The sequence below is a fragment of the Phyllobates terribilis genome, unplaced genomic scaffold, assembly GCF_046119375.1.
Source record: "Phyllobates terribilis strain yellow unplaced genomic scaffold, ASM4611937v1 Scaffold_9__5_contigs__length_417890890, whole genome shotgun sequence".
NCBI classification, from domain to species: domain Eukaryota; kingdom Metazoa; phylum Chordata; class Amphibia; order Anura; family Dendrobatidae; genus Phyllobates; species Phyllobates terribilis.
The window spans coordinates 256128388-256146429 of NW_027362769.1; positions in this window are offsets into that span (position 1 = coordinate 256128388).

Consider the following 18042-nt stretch of genomic DNA (forward strand, 5'->3'; position numbering starts at 1 on the left):
TCTCAGCCACAGATCTGCCTGCTCTTTCACAGCTGTCCACAACTCACAAGCAGTGTGAGGTTTATCACCTAAGCTTATGAGTTTCAGCACAGCCTGTTGCCTCTTGGCGGAGGCAGTACTGCAATGCTTCCAGCTTGTAACTGATGTGGTGATATCTGAGATGGAGGCTGAACATGAGGAGGAGGAGGAGGATGCGCAGGAGCTGTACACTGTGGGGGCAACTCTGACTGACATAGGGCCCGCAATACTCGGTGTGGGGAGGATGTGTTCCGTCCCAAGGTTCGACTGGGTCCTGGCTTCCACTATGTTTACCCAGTGTGCCGTCAGAGAGATGTACCGTCCCTGGCCACAAGCACTTGTCCACGTGTCCGTTGTCAGGTGGACTCTCCCAGTAACTGCGTTGTTGAGGGCACAGCAGATGCTTTGGGACACGTGCTTGTGTAGTGCGGGGATGGCACACCCGGCAAAATAGTGTCGGCTGGGGACCGAGTACCGAGGGACGGCCACCGCCATAAGATTGCGGAAGGATTCCGTCTCCACCAGCCTAAAAGGCAGCATTTCCAATGCAAGCAGTCGTGAAATGTGCGAATTTAGGACTGTGGCCTGTGGGGCGTTAGCTGCGAATTTCCGCTTTCGTTCAAAGGTCTGGGATATGGAAAATTGAACGCTGCGGTGGGACGTGGACGTGGACGTTGATGCTGTTTCTTGAGAAACTGCCATAACAAGTGAAGACTGAGAGTAGGGGGCATCTTTACATGCAGTACGGACAGGGGATTGCCTTGCACACACAACAGGGTGTTCTATTGCACGCACAACAGTGGAAGAAGCAGTGGTGACACCCGCTGACACTGGTCGTGGACCCTGGGTTTTGCCCCACAAAGTCGGGTGCTTTGCTGCCATGTGCCTGATCATGCTGGTGGTGGTCAGGCTGGTAGTTTTGTCACCCCTGCTGATGCTGGCATGGCAGGTGGAACATATGGCCTTTTTGGGGTTATCAGCAGAGTCTTTAAAAAAATTCCAGACTCTGGAAGACCTACCGCTTGTACTGGCAACGTCCCTTGTGTTGGTGTTACGGGGAGCGGTTGCCTGCCTTCTGTCTGCGGCCACCACACTGCTTCTTCCTGCCTGTTGGGGTACTCTGCCTCCCTCCCCCTGTGTGCTGCTGGCCTCACTCTGCATGTCCTCCTTCCACGTTGGGTCAGTTACTAGATCATCCACCACCTCCTCCTCTTCCACTTGCGCACCACGATCCTCCTCCTCACTTCCTGGCAATTGTGTCTCGTCATCGTCCAACTCTTGTGACAGATTGCCAACGTCGACTTCCTGTGGCCGTGGCTGTTCAAATATTTGGGCATCGCAACATGGGATCTCCTCTTCCACCACTTCAAGCGAAGCAGGCGAGGGGCCCAAATATGGAAATGGACCAGTGAACAGCTCTTCAGAGTGTCCAAGTGTGGGATCACTTGCTGTCTGACGACACTCGGCATGGTGGGAGGAAGGAGCATCAGGGTGAGGAGGAGTATGCGGTCGAGACTCACGGCTACTAAGAGTTGACCGTGTGGAAGACAGACCGGAGGTGGTGGTGCCCAGGTAACTGGAAGTATTGTCTGCTATCCAATTAATATCCTGTTCACACTGATCAGTTCTCAATACTGGTGTTGTTCTGTGCTTCCCTAGTAATTCGGTCAAGAAGTGGGAGCGAGAAGATGTGGCTGTTGGTTGTGGCACATTTTCACCTTGGCCACGGCCCCGTCCTCTGCACGAACCATCACCAGAACGTCCACTTCCACGTCCCTTGCCACGCGCCTTGCCCATTGTAAATGAAGTAAAATAGCTTACACTTGCACTATCAATGGAAAAAGGGTAATAAAGAGTAGATTAGAACCGTGGAAGAGGAAAACCACAGTTATTGTTTACTGGGGTATACCACACTTTTTTAAATAGAGATATTTGTGGCTGAACAGTGATCGACACACTCAAACTGCTTTTTTTTTCGATACCAAAGGCCCAAAACTGGATAGTACAGCGATTTGACCCGTGGAACTGCGAAACCACACTGGGATGTCGGGCCTACACAAGACTATTTTCAACAGATATATTTTTGTGTCACAACAGTCAGGAGACACTACTGTTTTTCTTTACAGAAAAAACTACCAAAACCTGAATAATAGAGATTTTTTACCGTGGAACAGCAAAACCACAGTAATAATTTACTGGTGTATACCAGGCTTCTTAAAATATATATATATTTGCGGCTGAACAGTGAGCGACACACTCAAACTGTTTTTTTTAGATACAAATGGCCCAAAAGTGGATAATACAGAGGTTTGTACCGTGGAACTGCAAAACCACACTTGTATTTCTCGGGCCTACACCAGACTATTTTCAACAGATATATTTGTGTCTGAAAAATCAGGGAGACACTATTTATTTTTTTTTTACAGCAAAAAATGCAAAAATCAGGATAATAGAGATTTTTTACCGTGGAACAGCAAAAGCACACTTCTGTCTCTCTGGCCTACACCAGACTATTTTCAACAGATATATTTGTGTCTGAAAAATCAGGGAGACACTATTTTTTTTTTTTTTTACAGCAAAAAATGCAAAAAGCAGGATAATAGAGATTTTTTACCGTGGAACAGCAAAAGCACACTTCTGTCTCTCTGGCCTACACCAGACTATTTTCAACAGATATATTTGTGTCTGAAAAATCAGGGAGACACTATTATTATTTTTATACAGCAAAAAATGCCAAAAACAGGATAATAGAGATGTTTTACCGTGAAACATCAAAACCACAGTAATAATTTACTGGTGTATACCAGGCTTTTTAAAATATATATATATTTGCGGCTGAACAGTGAGCGACACACTCAAACTGTATTTTTTAGATACAAATGGCCCAAAAGTGGATAATACAGAGGTTTGTACCGTGGAACTGAAAAAGCACCCTTGTATTTCTTGGGCCTACACCAGACTATTTTCAACAGATATATGTTAGAACCTTGTTCTTAGGTTTTTTCCTTTGCTGGTCACATGACCTTGTTGGCCTATTTAATCCTGCTCCGCCCTTCTGGCTTTGCTGGACTTCATTGTTTAACTACTTTCTAGCTAGCCTGTGCTCTGTATCTAACTCTGTTAGTTTGCTTGGTCTACGGACCTCTATGTTCTATATATTTTGTTTGTTCGTCTGTCTGCTACTATTTCTGTTAGGAGGTGTCCCATTTTCCTCCCAGTCCTTAGTACTTGTAGGGATTCCTTCCCCACATCTATAGGTCTCCGTACAGACTAGCTTAGGACTTTAGCAGGTCTGATCGCAGGATCAGGTCCCCTGTTACATCGTAGGGATTAAGCTGAGTTCTATCGTAGGGACAGATCTCCTCTCTTTCCTTAGCTCTGGTAGCAGAACATAACAGTAAGTCCAGCCCAGCAAATGCTCTAAGGAAAGATTTTTTCTGTTCCATCATGGTGTCGGTTCTGGATTTGGCTAAACACCTGCAGGGACTCTCTTTGGAGGTGACAGAGCTCCGTCAACACGTGAGTAACTGTCCTGGAGCACATTTCTTGGAGCCTAAGGTACATTTGCCGGATTTATTTTTTGGTGAACACCGAGAATTTTTTTCATTTAAAAATGCTTGCTTATTGTATTTTCGTTTGAGACCCAAGTCCTCTGGGGATGATTCCCAGCGCATAGGGTTTATAATGTCACTTTTGCGCAAAGAGCCTCAGGAGTGGGCCTTTTCTTTGCAACCTAGTGATACATGCTTCAGTTCAGTGGATAGTTTTTTTACTGCTTTGGGACTATTATATGATGATCCTGACCGTGTCTCATCAGCTGAGACTGAGTTAAGATGTTTGAGACAGGGATCAGGTAATGTGGAAAAATATTGTACTCATTTCCGTCGATGGCCTACTCAAACAGGGTGGAACGATTCTGCTCTGAAAAGTCTATTTCTTGCTGGGCTCAGTGAAAGGGTTAAAGACCTGCTAATTGCTTATCCTACTCCTGAAGATTTGCAACAGGCTATGCAATTAGCTATACGGGTGGATAGGAGACTACGTGCAAGGGTTAATGAGAGCAAATCCTCTGCTATGTCAGTTTCTGGTTATGAGAATGTGTGTACTAACAGTGGTGAATCGATGGAGATTGGAGCGATGGCACCTCGCTCTCAAGAAAAATATTGCAGATTTTCTGAAGGCTTGTGTTTCTATTGCAGAAAATCTGGTCATTTAATTAAAGACTGTGAGCTTCGTATCAAGAAAGAAAAAAAAATGGTCAGTCATGCCCGTATTGCCTGTTTAAATTCCAAGGGTGTATTTTTAGCTGCTTCCACGATTGCTCAGGAAAAATTAATGGAATTTCGGGTGTTTGTTGATTGTGGGTCTACTCTGAATGTTATTGATGGGGGATTCTTGGAAAGACTCAATTTAAAACCCGAACCTTTATCATCCCCCATTGCTGTGGTTTCTGTGGATGGTTCCCCTTTGAAGAATATTACTTTCAAGGTCTGTGAATTTCCTCTCATTATTAATGGTGTTCACCATGAGAAATTGGATTTGGTAGTGTTGAATAACTTGCCTTCTCCAGTAATATTGGGATTGCCCTGGTTAAAATTTCACAATCCTGTACTGGATTGGTCTACCAGTGAAATTAAATCCTGGAGCCATAAATGTTATGACAAGTGTTGTAACGGGCGCATTGCAGCTTTGGATAGGGGAGAATTGCCTGTTCCTATTCAGGATTTTTGGAGAGTTTTTTCTGAGAAGGAATCGCAGGTTTTGCCTCCCCATAGAGACTATGATTGTACCATTGAATTTGTCCCTGGAGCGACTCTTCCTAAAAGTCGTTTATTTAACCTTACTATTCCTGAGAGAAAGGCTTTGGAGGAATACATACAGACAAGTTTGGCCGCCGGTCACATTAGGCCCTCTAAGTCTCCTGTGGCGGTTGGATTTTTTTTTGTAAAAAAAAAGGACGGCGGTTTACGTCCTTGTCTGGATTTTCGTGAGATTAACAAAATTACTGTACGCAATCCTTACCCACTGCCATTGATTCCTGATCTGTTTAACCAGTTAATGGGGGCCAAGTGGTTCTCTAAAATCGACCTTAAGGGGGCATACAATCTGTTGCGCATGAAGGAGGGTGACGAATGGAAGACTGCTTTTAACACTCCTGTGGGTCATTTTGAGAATCTGGTTATGCCTTTTGGTCTTACTAATGCTCCTGCATTTTTTCAGAATCTTATTAATGACATCCTTAGACCTTTGATCGGCAAAAATGTGGTTGTGTATTTGGATGACATTTTGATTTATTCGCCGGATCTGGAGTCTCATTGGCGGAGCGTGCGTGAGGTATTACAGTTATTAATGGACAATTCGCTTTTTGCTAAGCTGGAGAAATGTGAGTTCGCTGTACAGAGATTTGTTTGTTGAGTGTCACGAATCACGGTTGGCAGGTCATCCCGGAATCTCTGAGACCAAGAGACTGGTGGGTCGCAGTTTTTGGTGGCCTGGATGGCAGAAGGAAGTCATTAAGTGGGTGTGCCAATGTACTATATGTGCTAGATCTAAGTCCTCACATACTCCTGCTGCGGGGTTGCTTTGTCCTTTGGAGGTTCCCAGTGCTCCTTGGACACATTTGGCTATGGACTTTATAACTGACCTTCCCTCCTCTGAGGGTTTTACTGTCATCTGGGTGGTCGTGGACCGTTTTAGCAAGATGTGTCACTTGGTTCCCTTCGTCAAACTGCCCTGCGCTAAAACTCTCGCTAAGGCCTTTGTCAAGGAAATTGTCAGACTTCATGGCGTTCCTACTGACATTGTTTCTGATAGAGGTCCTCAGTTCGTGGCTCGTTTTTGGCGTGCCTTTTGTGACAGGTTGGGAGTTCATTTGTCGTTCTCGTCAGGATATCATCCTGAATCTAATGGCCAGACAGAAAGGAAAAACCAGGATGTTGAGCAGTTCTTGCGTTGTTTTGTGGCAGACAATCAAGAGGGGTGGTCTGAGTTTCTGCCACTTGCTGAATTTGCTCTGAACAATCATACATCTTCTTCTGCTGGTTGTTCGCCTTTTTTTTGTTGTTCTGGGAGACATCCGTCATTTGGGTCGTTCTCCAAGTTGGGATCTGCCGTGCCTGAGGAGGAGAATTTTTCCGGTGATTTGGAGAGAGTTTGGACGGATGTGCGTGGTAATCTTCAGGAGGCCAACAGAAAATCTAAAGACTACTTTGATAGGAAACGACAGGAGGTTTTGTTCGCTGTTGGTGACATGGTTTGGTTGTCCTCTAGGAATCTGCGGTTGAGGATTCCTTCTAAGAAATTGGGTCCCAAGTTTGTAGGGCCCTTTAAGGTGCTTCAGGTTGTCAACCAATCTGCTGTTAGATTGGAGGTTCCTACCTCCTGGAGAATTAATCCGGTATTTCATGTCTCTCTGTTGAAAAAAGCTGTTGTATCGGATTGTGACGCCTCTGCCTCTGTTCCTCCGGTGGTGGAGGACGGGGAATATGAAATTTCTTGCATCCTTAACTCTAGACAGTATAGAGGTAGTTTGCAGTATCTTGTGGCCTGGAAAGGTTTCGGACCCGAGGATAACTCTTGGGTGAGGTCGGATGATGTTTCCGCGTCCAGACTTATCAGAGCGTTTCACAGGAGATTTCCTGATAAGCCTGGTCCTAGGGGATCCGGAGGATCCTCTTAGAAGGGGGGGTACTGTTAGAACCTTGTTCTTAGGTTTTTTCCTTTGCTGGTCACATGACCTTGTTGGCCTATTTAATCCTGCTCCGCCCTTCTGGCTTTGCTGGACTTCATTGTTTAACTACTTTCTAGCTAGCCTGTGCTCTGTATCTAACTCTGTTAGTTTGCTTGGTCTACGGACCTCTATGTTCTATATATTTTGTTTGTTCGTCTGTCTGCTACTATTTCTGTTAGGAGGTGTCCCATTTTCCTCCCAGTCCTTAGTACTTGTAGGGATTCCTTTCCCACATCTATAGGTCTCCGTACAGACTAGTGTAGCATCGGCGTCTCTGCCCCGTTCTAGGCAGAGACGCCGTCCCTCTCACCTCCCCGCTCCTGGCGCGGCATCCTCCAGTGCTGCTCTCCCCGCTGCTTCCGGCGCGCGCTCCTTCCCCGGCAGTGTGCTTAGGGCGCGCGCGCGCGCGCTCCCCCTCTCTTAAAGGGACCGCGCGCGCCGTCCTAAGGAGTCCCCGGCCAATTGCCGGAGGACCTCCCATATAAAGGGCACCTCCTCCAAAATGGAGGTGCCCGAGCAATGTTGTTTGCACCTGTGTCTCACCTGTGCTTCAGCCCTCAGGTCCCGTTGCCAGTTACCTGCCAGTTACCTGCCAGATTCCTGCCAGCTTGCTGCCTTTGTCCTGCCTGATATCCAGTCACCTGCCTGCTAGCCTGAGGTCCGACGGTCTGCCTTCCAACTCCTGTCAGTCTGTCTATGGACCAGCTTGCCCGCTCACCTGGGAGCGCACACCTGTTACCTGCCTGCTAGCCTACCTGGAGGCTCCGCCGTCACGTGCTGTGACCATCTGCCTTTCCAGAGACTCCTGCCCGCTCACCTGGGAGCGCACACCTGTTACCTGCCTGCTAGCCTACCTGGAGGCTCCGCCGTCACATGCTGTGACCATCTGCCTTTCCAGAGACTCCTGCCCGCTCACCTGGGAGCGCCCACCTGTTACCTGCCTGCTAGCCTACCTGGAGGCTTCGCCGTCACGTGCTGTGACCACCTACCATTCCAGAGACTCTCGCTTGCTCACCTGGGAGCACACATCTACCATCTGCCTGCTAGCCTACCCGGAGGCTCTGCCATCACAGGTCGTACCTACCCTTTACCCAGAGACTGCCCCGGTCACTTGCCGTAACTCCCTGCCCGTTCTTCCAGAGACTGCCCCGGTCACTTGCCGTAACTCCCTGCCCGTTTATCCAGAGACTGCCCCGGTCACTTTCCGTGACCTCCAGCCCGTACACTCAGAGACTGTCCCGGTCACCTGCTGTGACTGCCTGCCCGTCATCCCTGATTGCCACCCGCTCCCTTACAAGGACCGCCTCCTTGTATAGTAGCTCAGAGGTTCCGCCTCCCAGACCCGTTACAGTTTGCTCGGGCCATGGAACCCGGTGGCACCCAAGCTCCCTCGCTCTCGGACCTGTGTCATGAACTGTCCCGCCAGAGTTCCCAACAGGAGTCCATCCTGGGTCACCTGCGGAATGTCAATTCTCGCCTGGACACTCTGACTGCTCCGCCAGCAACCTCCGCCAGCGCCATGATTCGCAATCCGACAGCTCCGCTGTCCACCAACACTATGGTATCCTACCCCGGACCCCGGCTTTCTGCACCTCCTCGCTTCGGAGGCGACTCCGCTCAGGCTCGGGGCTTCATAAATCAGTGCACCCTGCACTTTGAACTCCTGTCCCACCAGTTTAACTCCGACCGGGCCAAAATTGCCTTCATCATGTCCCATCTCACCGGAGAGGCTCTGGCCTGGCTAAATCCTCTATGGGAGAGAGGAGACCCCCTGGTGTCCAACTTGCCTGCCTTTCTCACGGCCTTCCGGAAAGTCTTCGACGAACCCGGACGGAAGACCTCATCCGCATCGTCACTGCTACGCCTCCGTCAGGGAAGCCTCACCGTGGGCCAATATGCCATACGGTTCCGTACCCTTGCCTCGGAGCTGGCCTGGGATAATGACGCTCTGGTTTCAGTCTTCTGGGAGGGTCTGTCCGGCCGTATTAAAGATGAACTTGCCGGTCGGGACATTCCTACCACCCTTGATGACCTGATAGCTCTTGCCACCCGGATTGACCTGCGGTTCCAGGAGCGTGCCAAAGAGGTCACCCGTGAGAGGAGGTTTCCACGCCTAGCTCCTACTTTTCAGCAACCCGTCACTCCCTCCGTCTCTCCTGAGCCTATGCAGGTCGACCAGACCAAGATGGTCGGTTCTCGCCAAGAATCTCGCCGAGCCGAGGGAAGCTGTTTCTATTGTGGCAGTAAGAAGCACTTCATCCGTTCCTGCCCGGAAAAGCCGGGAAACGCCAGTGTCTAGGACCACTCGGAGAGGTCGTCCTAGACAAAAGTAAGTCCTCTCCGTCTCTGACCTTACCGGTCTCTATTGCTTGGGGAGAAAACCGTCTCTTCGAACTCGACCATCTGGATTCTGGAGCTGCTGGAAACCTCATCGCCCAGTCTCTGGTAGAGAGATACCATATTCCCACCAAGTCCCTGGCGGAGCCATTGTCAGTTGCTTCCGTGGATGGAAGACTTCTCTCGGAGACCATCCTGCTCGTCACCGAACCTATAACCCTACACGTGGGAATGCTGCACTCTGAGGAGATCTCATCCCATGTGCTGTCCGGACTTTCTCACTCCTTGTTGCTAGGTCTACCTTGGCTCCAGACACATGAACCCGTATTGAACTGGCGGTCCAGTGAAGTACTCCGATGGGGTCCTGACTGCCATAGGACCTGCCTGGTTCCGGTCCGTCCACTTCGCCCTCAGCCTACTCCAGCTAATTTACCTGGTCTCCCGGCTCCCTACTGGCCCTATGCGGACGTCTTCGGTAAGAAGGAAGCTGAGACGTTGCCGCCCCATAGGCCATACGATTGCCCGATCGACCTGGTACCTGGCACCACTCCTCCCCGTGGGCGTATCTACCCGTTATCTGCAGCCGAGACCCGAGCCATGTCTGAGTACATTGAAGAGAATCTGGCTAGGGGATTTATCCGAAAATCTACCTCCCCGGCTGGAGCCGGATTCTTCTTTGTCAAAAAGAAAGACGGCTCGCTACGTCCCTGTATTGACTACAGAGGACTCAATCTCATTACGGTAAAAAACAAATATCCCCTGCCACTCATCTCCGAATTGTTTGACCGGCTCAAGGGCGCCAGGATCTTCTCCAAGCTGGATCTTCGAGGAGCGTATAATCTGGTCCGTATCCGTCAAGGAGACGAGTGGAAGACGGCATTCAATACCCGGGACGGTCACTACGAGTACCTTGTGATGCCCTTCGGTCTCTGTAATGCTCCCGCGGTCTTTCAGGAACTAGTCAATGACATCTCTTGACCTCCTGTACTCCTGCGTAGTGGTATACCTGGACGATATCTTGGTCTTCTCTCCGGATCTCCCCACACACCGGAGGGATGTTCGTCAGGTCCTGCTTAGGCTTCGGCAGAACCACCTTTACGCCAAATACGAGAAGTGCCTCTTCGATCAGACCTCCCTTCCGTTCTTGGGCTATGTCATCTCCCAAACAGGTCTGCAAATGGATCCCGAGAAGCTCTCTTCCGTTCTAAAATGGCCTCGTCCTGAAGGTTTGAAGGCGATACAGCGATTCCTGGGCTTCGCTAATTATTATCGTCTTTTCATCCCACACTTCTCGTCTCGGACTGCTCCCATATCTGCACTTACCCGTAAGGGGGCTAACCCCAGGATATGGTCGCCTGAAGCCGAGGAGGCCTTCCTTTCCCTAAAGAAAGCCTTCGCCTCTGCTCCCGTCCTGCACCGTCCGGACTGTAATAAACAATTCTACCTGGAGGTTGATGCTTCCTCCTCCGGAGCCGGAGCGGTGCTCACCCAGAAGTCTTCTACCGGGAGAATGGTAACGTGCGGCTTCTTCTCCAAAATCTTCTCCTCGTCGGAGCGCAACTACTCCATTGGAGACCGGGAATTGCTAGCCATCAAATTGGCACTAGGAGAGTGGCGCTATCTGCTTGAAGGGGCTCTCTACCCGGTAATTATCTACACGGATCACAAAAACCTGGCATATCTCCAAAATGCCCAGAGGCTCAATCCTCGCCAGGCCCAGTGGTCGTTGTTTTTTGCCCGCTTCACCTTCACTCTTCATTTCCGTCCGGCGGACAAGAACGTCAAAGCTGATGCCTTGTCTCGGTCTTTCCTGTCCTCCGATCAAGAGGAGGAACCTACGCACATCATCGACTCCTCCAAGGTGATGAATGTGGCTCCCTTGGATCTAACTCGTCTTCCACCCGGTAAGACGTTCATAGCTGTGCCAGATCGGGAGAGGGTTCTTCGCTGGGGACATTCTTCTAAACTAGCTGGCCATGCTGGCCAAAAAAAGACCTTTCAACTTATTGCCCAGCATTACTGGTGGCCTACCCTACGTAAGGACGTGGTAGACTTCGTCGCGGCCTGTTCATCCTGTGCTCGTAACAAAGTTCCCCGACATCTACCTGCCGGCCATCTCCTGCCCCTTCCCGTACCTGCTGCTCCTTGGCAACACATCGCTATGGACTTTATCACCGACCTTCCAGTTTCTGCCGGTTGTACCGTCATTTGGGTTGTCGCTGACCGTTTTTCTAAGATGGCCCACTTCATTCCCCTGCCTGGTCTTCCGTCTGCACCCGAGTTGGCTAAAGACTTTATCCGCCACATCTTCCGTCTCCATGGTCTGCCACCTCCACATCGTGTCGGATCGTGGGGTTCAGTTCACCTCTCGTTTCTGGAGAGCCACTTGTAAGCTGCTGGACATTACCCTGGATTTCTCCTCCGCTTACCACCCTCAGTCCAATGGTCAAGTGGAGAGGATCAATCAGATCTTGTCCAGCTACCTCCGGCACTTCGTGGATGCTCACCACTCGGACTGGGTGGATCTTCTACCGTGGGCCGAGTTCTCTTATAACAACCATGAGAGCGAGTCCTCTTCCAAATCCCCGTTCTTTATAGTAGGTGGCCAACATCCCCGGATTCCACTTCCTGTCTCCGTTTCTGTGGACAACCCTGCTGCGGAGTCTCTTGTCAGCGAATTTTCTACTATTTGGGAGAGCACCAGGTCCGCTCTTCTTCTCTCCTCTGAGCGGATGAAGAGATATGCTGATAAGAGACGTCTGGATCCGCCCCAATTCCGTCCGGGAGACAAGGTTTGGCTCTCATCCTCCTACAAGTTGGGTCCTCGATTCATCGGCCCCTTCGAAGTCCTCAGGCAAATTAACCCTGTGGCCTACAAATTAAAACTCCCGGCCACCCTACGGATCCCCAACTCCTTCCACGTATCTCTCCTCAAACCCGTTGTCTTTAACTCTTTTTCCAAAAATCCAGGTGCCCCTCCTGCTCCGGTTTCCGCTGTTGACATCTTTGAGGTAGAGAGTATTCTGGCCTCCAAGAGGGTAAGAGGAAAAACCTTTTTTCTGGCAGATTGGAAGGGGTTTGGTCCTGAGGAGAGAACTTGGGAACCCAGGGAGAACATCAACGCCCCGCTTCTCCTTGAAAAATTTCTTTCTGGCCTAAAAAAGAGGGGGCCTAAAGGGGGGGTACTGTAGCATCGGCGTCTCTGCCCCGTTCTAGGCAGAGACGCCTTCCCTCTCACCTCCCCGCTCCTGGCGCGGTGTCCTCCAGCGCTGCTCTCCCCGCTGCTTCCGCCGCGCGCTCCTTCCCCGGCAGTGTGCTTAGGGCGCGCGCGCGCTCCCCCTCTCTTAAAAGGACAGCGCGCGCCGTCCTAAGGAGTCCTCGGCCAATTGCCGGAGGACCTCCCATATAAAGGGCACCTCCTCCAAAATGGAGGTGCCCGAGCAATGTTGTTTGCACCTGTGTCTCACCTGTGCTTCAGCCCTCAGGTCCCGTTGCCAGTTACCTGCCAGTTACCTGCCAGATTCCTGCCAGCTTGCTGCCTTTGTCCTGCCTGATATCCAGTCACCTGCCTGCTAGCCTGAGGTCCGACGGTCTGCCTTCCAACTCCTGTCAGTCTGTCTATGGACCAGCTTGCCCGCTCACCTGGGAGCACACACCTGTTACCTGCCTGCTAGCCTACCTGGAGGCTCCGCCGTCACGTGCTGTGACCATCTGCCTTTCCAGAGACTCCTGCCCGCTCACCTGGGAGCGCACACCTGTTACCTGCCTGCTAGCCTACCTGGAGGCTCCGCCGTCACGTGCTGTGACCATCTGCCTTTCCAGAGACTCCTGCCTGCTCACCTGGGAGCGCCCACCTGTTACCTGCCTGCTAGCCTACCTGGAGGCTTCGCCGTCACGTGCTGTGACCACCTACCATTCCAGAGACTCTCGCTTGCTCACCTGGGAGCACACATCTACCATCTGCCTGCTAGCCTACCCGGAGGCTCTGCCATCACAGGTCGTACCTACCCTTTACCCAGAGACTGCCCCGGTCACTTGCCGTAACTCCCTGCCCGTTCTTCCAGAGACTGCCCCGGTCACTTGCCGTAACTCCCTGCCCGTTTATCCAGAGACTGCCCCGGTCACTTTCCGTGACCTCCAGCCCGTCCACTCAGAGACTGTCCCGGTCACCTGCTGTGACTGCCTGCCCGTCATCCCTGATTGCCACCCGCTCCCTTACAAGGACCGCCTCCTTGTATAGTAGCTCAGAGGTTCCGCCTCCCAGACCCGTTACAACTAGCTTAGGACATTAGCAGGTCTGATCGCAGGATCAGGTCCCCTGTTACATCGTAGGGATTAAGCTGAGTTCTATCGTAGGGACAGATCTCCTCTCTTTCCTTAGCTCTGGTAGCAGAACATAACAATATATTTGTGTCTGAAAAATCAGGGAGACACTATTTTTTTTTACAGCAAAAAATGCAAAAAGCAGGATAATAGAGATTTTTTACCGTGGAACAGCAAAAGCACACTTCTGTCTCTCTGGCCTACACCAGACTATTTTCAACAGATATATTTGTGTCTGAAAAATCAGGGAGACACTATTATTATTTTTATACAGCAAAAAATGCCAAAAACAGGATAATAGAGATGTTTTACCGTGGAACATCAAAACCACAGTAATAATTTACTGTTGTATACCAGGCTTTTTAAAATATATATATATATTTGCGGCTGAACAGTGAGCGACACACTCAAACTGTTTTTTTTAGATACAAATGGCCCAAAAGTGGATAATGCAGAGGTTTGTACCGTGGAACTGCAAAACCACACTTGTATTTCTCGGGCCTACACCAGACTATTTTCAACAGATATATTTGTGTCTGAAAAATCAGGGAGACACTATTTTTTTTTTTTACAGCAAAAAATGCAAAAAGCAGGATAATAGAGATTTTTTACCGTGGAACAGCAAAAGCACACTTCTGTCTCTCTGGCCTACACCAGACTATTTTCAACAGATATATTTGTGTCTGAAAAATCAGGGAGACACTTATTATTTTTATACAGCAAAAAATGCAAAAACAGGATAATAGAGATGTTTTACCGTGGAACATCAAAACCACAGTAATAATTTACTGGTGTATACCGGGCTTTTTAAAATATATATATATTTGCGGCTGAACAGTGAGCGACACACTCAAACTGTTTTTTTAGATACAAATGGCCCATAGAACTGCGAAACCACACTTCTATTTCTCTGGCCTACACCAGACTATTTTCAACAGATATATTTGTGTCTGAAAAATCAGGGAGACACTTTTTTTTATGGGGGGGGGGGGGCACCAAAAGGTTAATAAGATGGGTATTTGTACATTGTGAAGGAGGAAAAAAAAAAGAGGATTTAGATTAAAAAAAAGGATTTTTCCTGGACCCGGGACCTGTAGATAAGTCCAGCAATTTCAGCAACAGGAGCAGCACACAGGACTGTAATGCAGCATTTGCTGGTATAACCACTGCGTCTCCTATACAGCCTGCCTGCCTGCCTGCCTGATATACCTGGGATGGATATTAGTCCTGAGAAGGACTGTTTGTTTGATCTGGCAGCCTTTACAGACCCTACACTAACTATTTTGCAGAATATATCTCTCCCTAAATCAGTAGCGCTGTCCCTACACTGTCTGATCCAGAGCGACTGTGTCCAAGATGGCGGCGCCCGGTTTTAAATACTCGAGGTGACGCTGTGCGGCCAGCCAATCACTGTAATGCCCACAAACAACATGGCTGCGGCATTACAGTGACTGGCTGGCAATCCCTGCATGTTCATTGGCTCTGTAAAGAGCGCCAAACATGCAGGGCGGAGACCCGAGCTCCCGCCCGAGTAACCCGGAAATGCTCGGTGCTCGCCGAACATCCCGAGTAGCGTGATGCTCGGGCGAGTACCGAGCAGTGTCGAGCATGTTCGCTCAACACTAGTAATATGCTTATTTACCCTCATTTATATATGCATTTTTACATGTATGTATTTCTAAAGCATTGCCGTTAATGTCTGCATCTTGTATCTTCATAGTAAGTTTATAATGTGTAGTTATTCACCCGTAATCCTTTTTTAAGTCCTCTTTGTTATTAAATTGTAATTGTTTTTTTGAATGGTGATTAAGGGGTTAAGTACCAAATTTTCCCTTGGTAACTCCCATTGAGTTCCCTTGCTTTATGTATAAAAGTGCCTGTTTCTGCCATTTTCCCATAACTCCACCTGATGAAGGCAGCAGATCGCTGCAGAAACTCATTGTGGGCACTAGAACTTCAATAAAGAGGTTTGTTTTATCCTTTTCCAGAGCCTTATCCAGTTTCTAGCGCCCCACTGACCACCTCAATTTGCACACTGGTTGTTTTTTAAAGACTCTGCCGATAACCCCAAAAAGGCCATTTGCACCACCTGCCAGGCCAGCATCAGCAGGGGTGGCAAAACGACCAGCCTGACCACCACCAGCATGATCAGGCACATGGCAGCAAAGCACCCGACTTTGTGGGCCAAACCCCAGCATCCAGGAACAGTGTCTGCGGGTGGCACCATTGCTTCTTCCGCTGTTGTGCTTGCAAGCCAATCCCCTGTCGATGGTGCATGCGAAAATGCCTCCTGCCCTGCACCTGTCATTGCGCACTCTCAAGTAGCAGCATCAGGAAGCACGTCCATGTCCTTGTCCCAGCACAGCATTCAGTTGTCCATACCCCAGTCCTTGGAACGCAAGCGCAAATATGCAGCCAACGTCCCACAGGCCACACTACTAAATTCTCACATTTCATGACTGCTTGCTCTTGAAATGTTGCCTTTTAGGCTCGTGGAGACTGGAAGCATTCCCCAACCTGATGGCGGCGGCCGGCCCTCGGTACTCGGTCCTCAGCTGCCACTATTTCTCCCGGTGTGCCGTCCCCGCATTACACATGCACGTGTCCCAAAGCATTAGCCATGCCCTTAACAATGCAGTTACTGGGAAAGTGCACCTAACCACGGACACGTGGACAAGTGCTTGTGGGCTGGGACGGTACATCTCGCTGACGGCACACTGGGTTAACATAGTGGAAGCCGGGACCCAGTCAGACCTTGGGATGGAACACGTCCTCCCGATGCCGAGGATTGTGGGCCCTAGGTTAATCAGGGTTGCCCCCACGGTCTACAGCTCCTGCACCTCATCCTCCTCAGCCTCCTCCTCCTCTTCAGCGTCCATTTCCGAAATGACCACATCAGTCACAAACTGGAAGCACTGCAGCACTGCCTCGGCCGAGCTAATATGCTTAGGAGACAAACCGCACAATGCTGAAGAGTTGTGGACAGCTCTGAAAGAGCAGGCAGATATGTGGCTCATACCACTGAACCTACAGCCAGGCATGGTCGTGTGTGACAATGGCCAGAACCTGGTGGCGGCTCTGAGGTGAGTTGAGCTCACACACGTACCATGCCTGGCCCATGTGCTTAACCTCATGGTTCAGCGGTTTCTCAAATCCTACCCGGTGCTGCTGGATCTGCTTGTTAAAGTACGCCGCCTGTGTGCCCATTTTAGAAAGTCAGCTACAGCTTTCGCCGCCCTTGCCGAGTTTCAGCAGCTTTTGCACCTTCTGGCTCACAGACTGGTATGTGATGTCCCCAGGCATTGGAACTCTACACTGCAGATGTTGGGAAGGATTTGTGAGCAGAAGAGGGCAGTTGTTGAGTGCCAGCATCAACAAGGCCGTCGGTATTCAGTTCAGACTCCACACATAAGACCTCAGGAGTGGACATGGATGTTAGACATATGTACCATCCTCCAAAACTTTGAGGACTCCACCAAGATGGTGAGCAGCGATGACGCCATAATTAGCGTCGCCATCCCGCTTCTCTGTCTTCTGAAACGCTCTCTGATCACAATCAAAGAGGATGCATTGCAGGCGGAGCACGATGAGATGGAGCAAGGAACCATACAGGGTGATCACACACAGCCAAGCCTCATCTCATCCTAACATGGATTGGGTGACAATGAGGAAGAGGAGGAGAAGGAGGAAGGACAGGAGTTAGTTTCATGCACTATAGACGGTATTACCTGCACAGCTGTCATACCGTCTGTTCAGCGTGGATGGCCAGAGTACAGAGAGGAGGAGAGCATGGTCAGTCATCCTCTTGGTGAGGACACGAAAGTCTTGCCTGTTAGTAGTCTGGCACGCATGGCTGAGTTTATGTTACGCTGCCTTTCCCATGACCCTCACGATCTCAAAATTTTGGGTGACAGTCATTACTGATTGGTGACACTTCTAGACTCACGCTACAAGGAGAACTTTATATCTCTTATTCCTGAGGTGGACAGGTCTACAAAAATGGGGCTGTACCAGAAGGCCCTTGTTGTGGAACTATTAAAAAAATTTCCATCTGAAAACGCTGGCGGCATAGTGCACACTTCGTTGGACAACCCAGGACAACAGGCGAGAGAGACACAACTTCAATCCAGCATAGGTAGGGGAACACTGTCAAAGTTCTGGGAGAGTTTTTTCAGACCCTCCCATCACACAGGCCCTGAGGCGCGGGGTACTCTCACAAGGAGTGCAAAGTTTTGGAAGATGCTGAGGGAGTACTTTGCCAACCGTACCAACGTCCTCTGTGATTCCTCTGTGCCTTATAATTATTGGGAATCCAAGCTGGATACGTGCAATGAACTGGCTCTCTATGCCTTGGAGGTCCTGGCCTAACCTGCCACCAGCGTTTTATTAGAGCGGGCTTTTAGTGCCACTGGTGGAATTATAACTGATAAGCGTATCCGCCTGTCAACTGAAAATGCTGACAGGCTGGCTTTTATAAAAATGAACAAGGGCTGGATTGGGCCAGACTTCTCAACACCACCGAATGATAGCAGCATAACATAAACACAAATCCAGTGTCTTTTCTTGGGAGGTGTATTCCCATGCACCTTTTCACACCCTGACATGGGTATACGCTTCCTGATTTTGGCTATTTG